The sequence below is a fragment of the Pelobates fuscus genome, chromosome 11, assembly GCF_036172605.1.
Source record: "Pelobates fuscus isolate aPelFus1 chromosome 11, aPelFus1.pri, whole genome shotgun sequence".
Lineage (NCBI taxonomy): Eukaryota > Metazoa > Chordata > Amphibia > Anura > Pelobatidae > Pelobates > Pelobates fuscus.
This window is the reverse complement of record NC_086327.1, coordinates 54,394,486-54,402,813: the sequence shown is the minus strand read 5'-3', so window position 1 is coordinate 54,402,813 and position 8,328 is coordinate 54,394,486.

The window sequence follows — 8,328 nt, the reverse complement described above, 5'->3', positions numbered from 1 at the left end:
GTTGATTATGAAGGGATAAACAAACATAATTATAAATATAGGAAATTATACATAAACAGTAAGAGGTAATTCTAATAAAGGAGACAACAAAGGCATATTCCTACATAGGGGGCAATAGTGTAATACATAAAATGGAGATATTATTAAAAAATGAAGGTATATATGGAACACATAAACATGTAACAATATATAAAACATGTATAAAAAATACACATGCATAAAGTGAACCATGCATAAAAGTCTTAAAGTGGTACTTAAGAGGTGGTGTAAAAAATATATATATATATATATATATATATATAATATAAAATATAAAAGAATTAATAAAAATTAGAATGCAGAGAGAATAAAAATAGTGATCCAAGTTATGTACTATAAAAAATTAAAAAGGTCAAACTCTGCATTTAAACCTTTAGGGTGGAGTGTATCTAAAAAATAGACCCACTCCATTTCTTTCTTTCCTAACTTTTTGATTATATCACCACCTCTCCAGTCTTTAGACAATTTTGAGATACCCATAAATTTTAGGTGACGTGGGTCATTGTCGTGTAGCTCAAAGTGTGAAGATACCAGGTGAGTTTTTAGTCCCTTTTCTATGTTGCGGCAATGCTCACCAATTCTAATTTTTAATGGTCTTATGGTTCTACCTACATATTGTAGTCCGCAAGGGCACTCTAGCAGGTATATGACGTTCTTACTCATGCATGTAATTGTGTCCTTGATGTTATAACTTTTATTTGTGTTGTGTGATTTAAAATTAGACATACATCGGTTAGTTTTACTGGTCTTTCTACATGCCACACAACAGTTACATCTAAAAAATCCATTTTTGTGTTTCATAAAATTATTTATTGCTTCAGACTTTTTTTGTTTTGTGTAATTCTGTGTGAGGTGCATCCTCAGGTTTGGGGCTCCCCTAAATACAATTCTTGGACGGTCTGGGATAATCTTTCCTAATATAGGGTCTTCCTTCAAGATGTGCCAATTATTCTGAATTAATTTTTTAATTTGTTTATTCTTATTGTTATAATCAAGAACAATGGGTAATATAAAATCCGTCCCGTTATTTTTAATATTTTTTGTACCATTGTTTTGGGTTAGGAGATCTTTTCTGTCTAAACTCGTAATGTTTTCCAGTGTCTTCTCAATTTGTTCTTCGTTATAGCCTTTTTCAATAAATTTCTTACTCATCATATTCGCCTGTGTCTTATAAGTTTCAGCATCTGAACAATTTCTTTTTAATCTAAGGAATTGGCTCTTGGGAATACTATCAAGCCAACTCCTATAATGGCAACTGTCCCTTCCAATAAAATTATTGACATGAACTGGTTTAAAATGAGTTTTAGTATTAATATTAGTATCGTGGATAAAAATGTCCAAATCTAGAAAAGTTACATTAGTCTTACTAAAATCCGCTTTTAAAACTATACCATCATCATTTGTGTTTAAAAAATCTAAAAATAGTTTGGCCGTGGGAATAGGGCCCTTCCAAATAAAAAGGAGATCATCAATGTAGCGAAAATAGGCGACCAGGTTCTCCACCCAGCCATGCCCGCTCCATACCATTCTCTCTTCCCACTCCGTCATGAAGAGGTTGGCATAGCTGGGCGCGAACCTGGTCCCCATTGCTGTGCCATTCTTTTGTAAATAAAACGAGTCTTTAAACCAAAAATAATTGTTATTAAGAATTAAAAAGATACCTTCAATTATAAAATTTATCTGTTCCTCTTTCATCTTATTGTGTCTTTCTAAAATAGTTTTTACAGCTCTACAGCCTCTTTCATGCTCGATAATAGTATATAAAGACTGCACATCACAGGTTATAAGTATATAGTCATCTTCCCACTTTATCGTCTCTAATTTGTTAAGTAAATCCATAGTGTCTTTGAGGTAGGATCGGGACAGTTTAACATAGGGCTGTAACATAATGTCTATATACTCTGACATATTTGATAGAATAGAGTCTATACCGGAGACAATGGGTCTCCCTGGGGGTTTGTTTAGGTCTTTATGAATCTTCGGTAAAAAATATATGACCGGTATTTTTGGAAATTTTTTATTTAGGTAATTATATTCATCAATGCTTAGTATGTCTTCCTCCTTACCTTTATTTAAAAATGTTTCTAAAATTTTTTTAATATCTGGGGTAGGGTCTCTTGTGAGTTTAGCATATGTTTTTGTATCGTTTAATTGTCTAAAAGCCTCCTCTTCATACATTTCTGTCGATAAAATTACAAGTCCCCCCCCCTTATCTGCTGGTTTTATGACAATAGTATCGTCATTCTGTAGATCTCTAAGGCTTTCTCTTTCCTTCTTTGATAAATTATTTTTGTCTCCTATGTGTTTATCACTTAGATTCCTTATACCTTTAGACACCTTTTTTTCAAATATATCTATTGCGCTTGACTTAAAATATGACGGGTAAAATTTACTTTTATTTTTCAGGGAGCTTTTGACATATTTATCTTCTCTCGTGTTAGTCGTATCTGTAGCTTGATTATTAGTCGCATCATTTTTGCTTATATAAAACCTTTTTATTGTGGCATTTCTTACAAACTTATTTATATCGATATATGCTAAAAAAGGATTAAAAGTTTTTGTAGGGGCATATTTAAGACCTTTATTTAAAACTTTTAGCTGTATATTCGTTAGAGGTTTGCCTGATAGATTAAAAATCCCTTTATTGTCATCCTCATTTAGATTTTCCTTTAATTCCTTTTTAGTCGCTACTTTTAGAATCTCTCTGTTCTTCCTTTTTTGTTTTCGTCTACCTGATCTTCTTCCTCTAAACTTCTTTTGCGGCCTCTGATTGGGCTGATATGGTCGGACTGTCTCTCCCGGTTTGATGGAATCTCTAAAAAAGATGTTTCATCGAATTGTTCAGAGAAAGAGAGGGCATGGTATCTATTATGTTGGAGTGCATCATCAGGGGGACTGTTTCTAGTGTCCTCATATCTTTTATGGGTCTTCCTTTCCTCTCTTCTCCACGTGAGTTTACTATCTTTGTTTCGAATTTCTTTAGGGGACCTGTGGTCCTGTGTTAATCTGTATGTTTTTGGTCTTACAACTATAGGGGATTCTGTGGTTTCAATCTGTGTGTGAATCCTTTCTCTCCTATCAAGATTTTCTTTATGGTGAATAGTATCCATGTTGGTTTTACGTATTAGTGCATTAGAGTGTTCTCTTAGTTGTATTTCTTTGTGAGAATTGTGTGTATCTATTTTTCTGAAATCGTGATTGACAGGTTGCCTTTGTCTATTGGTGTGTGGATTTTTATTCATCTCTAATTTTTGTTTGTTTGGTGAGATGTGTGCTCTTTTTGGTGAGTAATGTCTTCTCGTTACTTTTGGTGAGTGATTTCTATAGGGTGAGGATTTGTATGGTGGAAAATTCCTTTCTGGTGTGTGCATTCTATACCTTTTCTGTTGGAAATTAGCTCTATGAGTGAAATCGTGGCTATATAAACGTTTAGGCTTGGGTTCAAAGTTTCTTTTTTGAGTCCCATATCTATTTTGATTAAATTTATTGGGGGTTCTATGGCCATCATAGTTCCATCCCGTTTGTAAATTTCGCTTCTTTTTGTTGTAACTGCGCACCTGATCGTGTGCGTAGTCATATTTGTCTCTACTGAATTTACTGATTTTTATTTTTTTAGTTTCTATTTCTGTTTTTTCAATATTTCTTTTTATTTTAAGTGTGGAATCATAATATTCCTCTGTGTCTCCAAAGGGAATTAGTTGTTCTTTTAAATCATTGATCTTTTTATCTAGATTCTGCAGTTTTTCATTCTTTACCTTTATGAGAGACTTCATAAGGCCAAACGTACAGAATTCTAGATGGCCATACCACTCTTCCATAAAGGGTCTATTATCTGTATCAGAAGTTGGCATCTTAAAAAGTCTTAGTCCCCTAGGTGTTATTTTGTCTTCGATATATTTTTTTAATGTTGCTATTTCCCATCGTAATTTCATTTCTTTAATTAATGTAATTTCAAGTTCTTTCAAAAGTTCACGTGGGTTATCGAAAATAACTAGGGGTTCATCACAATTTATATCAATATTCAGATCTATATCTTTAAATACATCATTAATGTCAATAGTGTATTGCTCTCTGTATTCAAATAGTGTCATAGTTATATTTAGGGCTGCCTATATGGGAAAAATTGAAGTAAACAGTAAAAAAACAAGAGAAATAGGCGCTCACTAAATACACTTTTAGGGGGCAGCAGTGAACCGAGCAGGAATTCCCAATGCCTACTCAGAATAGTGAAACAAACAAGAAAAAATAGTGGTAAACCGCGCCCAAACAGTACAAGTAATAATAAAATCGTATACATACAAATAGTCCTATAATAAGGAATGTATGGAACCTTCAATAAAAAATACAAAATAGTAATGGTGCAGTATATCAGGCAAGTAAAAAGTGGTTAAAACTTTATAAAAGACTAACTCACACTTTGCAGAGCTACTCAGAGCTCTGCCGTATAGCGCCTAGACGGTACAATCCCCGTCTCGGGATGTCAAGTGCTGGTGCAGTGCGTGATCCAATCCTCAGTAGTATATGGAAGAAAATATAGAGATAGGATCCAATAGTACAGCATGTATTGCAAACAGTGTTGGTAAAAAAGGAAAAAATATCCTACTTACAAATTTTGGAGCAAATATCTTGCTCTGGTATGTACAGCATACGGTGGTATAATCCCCACCAACGGATATAAATCAGGATGCAGGAAAATCAGGAACAGCAGATAAAATAGTAAAAACTATAGCTTTATTTAAAGTATAAAATATAACAAATATATATAAAATCAATAACTTAACGCGTTTCGCCCGGTCTGGGGCTTCTTCAGAAGTATAAAGTCCAAGTTTGGATAAAATCCGCTTATATAGGGGTTCCTGATTGGTAAAATTAAGTCCTGATGTGTTTTGGCTTCCTACTTCCGGGTCGCGCACGTCGCCCGGAAGTGACGTCATCATGTCGTTCCGTGGCATGCTGGGACATGTAGTCTCCCGCCGTTTGTGTTATATGTAACACAGGAAGTGATGCTAGTGTGGCTCCTGGTGCCTTATGGGGCATGTAGTTCACAGTGTCCTCTTTCACAGAAGTGTAGTTTCGTTACCCGGAAGTGACGTATCGCATTGCATGGTATCATGGGATATGCAGTTCGGCAAAATGCCGATATTGAATTGGAATACACAAAGGGAATAATAAGTAAAAAAGCCAAATGATGTCTCAAAAAACACTTAAGTTGATTATGAAGGGATAAACAAACATAATTATAAATATAGGAAATTATACATAAACAGTAAGAGGTAATTCTAATAAAGGAGACAACAAAGGCATATTCCTACATAGGGGGCAATAGTGTAATACATAAAATGGAGATATTATTAAAAAATGAAGGTATATATGGAACACATAAACATGTAACAATATATAAAACATGTATAAAAAATACACATGCATAAAGTGAACCATGCATAAAAGTCTTAAAGTGCCTTTGTTGTCTCCTTTATTAGAATTACCTCTTACTGTTTATGTATAATTTCCTATATTTATAATTATGTTTGTTTATCCCTTCATAATCAACTTAAGTGTTTTTTGAGACATCATTTGGCTTTTTTACTTATTATTCCCTTTGTGTATTCCAATTCAATATCGGCATTTTGCCGAACTGCATATCCCATGATACCATGCAATGCGATACGTCACTTCCGGGTAACGAAACTACACTTCTGTGAAAGAGGACACTGTGAACTACATGCCCCATAAGGCACCAGGAGCCACACTAGCATCACTTCCTGTGTTACATATAACACAAACGGCGGGAGACTACATGTCCCAGCATGCCACGGAACGACATGATGACGTCACTTCCGGGCGACGTGCGCGACCCGGAAGTAGGAAGCCAAAACACATCAGGACTTAATTTTACCAATCAGGAACCCCTATATAAGCGGATTTTATCCAAACTTGGACTTTATACTTCTGAAGAAGCCCCAGACCGGGCGAAACGCGTTAAGTTATTGATTTTATATATATTTGTTATATTTTATACTTTAAATAAAGCTATAGTTTTTACTATTTTATCTGCTGTTCCTGATTTTCCTGCATCCTGATTTATATCCGTTGGTGGGGATTATACCACCGTATGCTGTACATACCAGAGCAAGATATTTGCTCCAAAATTTGTAAGTAGGATATTTTTTCCTTTTTTACCAACACTGTTTGCAATACATGCTGTACTATTGGATCCTATCTCTATATTTTCTTCCATATACTACTGAGGATTGGATCACGCACTGCACCAGCACTTGACATCCCGAGACGGGGATTGTACCGTCTAGGCGCTATACGGCAGAGCTCTGAGTAGCTCTGCAAAGTGTGAGTTAGTCTTTTATAAAGTTTTAACCACTTTTTACTTGCCTGATATACTGCACCATTACTATTTTGTATTTTTTATTGAAGGTTCCATACATTCCTTATTATAGGACTATTTGTATGTATACGATTTTATTATTACTTGTACTGTTTGGGCGCGGTTTACCACTATTTTTTCTTGTTTGTTTCACTATTCTGAGTAGGCATTGGGAATTCCTGCTCGGTTCACTGCTGCCCCCTAAAAGTGTATTTAGTGAGCGCCTATTTCTCTTGTTTTTTTACTGTTTACTTCAATTTTTCCCATATAGGCAGCCCTAAATATAACTATGACACTATTTGAATACAGAGAGCAATACACTATTGACATTAATGATGTATTTAAAGATATAGATCTGAATATTGATATAAATTGTGATGAACCCCTAGTTATTTTCGATAACCCACGTGAACTTTTGAAAGAACTTGAAATTACATTAATTAAAGAAATGAAATTACGATGGGAAATAGCAACATTAAAAAAATATATCGAAGACAAAATAACACCTAGGGGACTAAGACTTTTTAAGATGCCAACTTCTGATACAGATAATAGACCCTTTATGGAAGAGTGGTATGGCCATCTAGAATTCTGTACGTTTGGCCTTATGAAGTCTCTCATAAAGGTAAAGAATGAAAAACTGCAGAATCTAGATAAAAAGATCAATGATTTAAAAGAACAACTAATTCCCTTTGGAGACACAGAGGAATATTATGATTCCACACTTAAAATAAAAAGAAATATTGAAAAAACAGAAATAGAAACTAAAAAAATAAAAATCAGTAAATTCAGTAGAGACAAATATGACTACGCACACGATCAGGTGCGCAGTTACAACAAAAAGAAGCGAAATTTACAAACGGGATGGAACTATGATGGCCATAGAACCCCCAATAAATTTAATCAAAATAGATATGGGACTCAAAAAAGAAACTTTGAACCCAAGCCTAAACGTTTATATAGCCACGATTTCACTCATAGAGCTAATTTCCAACAGAAAAGGTATAGAATGCACACACCAGAAAGGAATTTTCCACCATACAAATCCTCACCCTATAGAAATCACTCACCAAAAGTAACGAGAAGACATTACTCACCAAAAAGAGCACACATCTCACCAAACAAACAAAAATTAGAGATGAATAAAAATCCACACACCAATAGACAAAGGCAACCTGTCAATCACGATTTCAGAAAAATAGATACACACAATTCTCACAAAGAAATACAACTAAGAGAACACTCTAATGCACTAATACGTAAAACCAACATGGATACTATTCACCATAAAGAAAATCTTGATAGGAGAGAAAGGATTCACACACAGATTGAAACCACAGAATCCCCTATAGTTGTAAGACCAAAAACATACAGATTAACACAGGACCACAGGTCCCCTAAAGAAATTCGAAACAAAGATAGTAAACTCACGTGGAGAAGAGAGGAAAGGAAGACCCATAAAAGATATGAGGACACTAGAAACAGTCCCCCTGATGATGCACTCCAACATAATAGATACCATGCCCTCTCTTTCTCTGAACAATTCGATGAAACATCTTTTTTAGAGATTCCATCAAACCGGGAGAGACAGTCCGACCATATCAGCCCAATCAGAGGCCGCAAAAGAAGTTTAGAGGAAGAAGATCAGGTAGACGAAAACAAAAAAGGAAGAACAGAGAGATTCTAAAAGTAGCGACTAAAAAGGAATTAAAGGAAAATCTAAATGAGGATGACAATAAAGGGATTTTTAATCTATCAGGCAAACCTCTAACGAATATACAGCTAAAAGTTTTAAATAAAGGTCTTAAATATGCCCCTACAAAAACTTTTAATCCTTTTTTAGCATATATCGATATAAATAAGTTTGTAAGAAATGCCACAATAAAAAGGTTTTATATAAGCAAAAATGA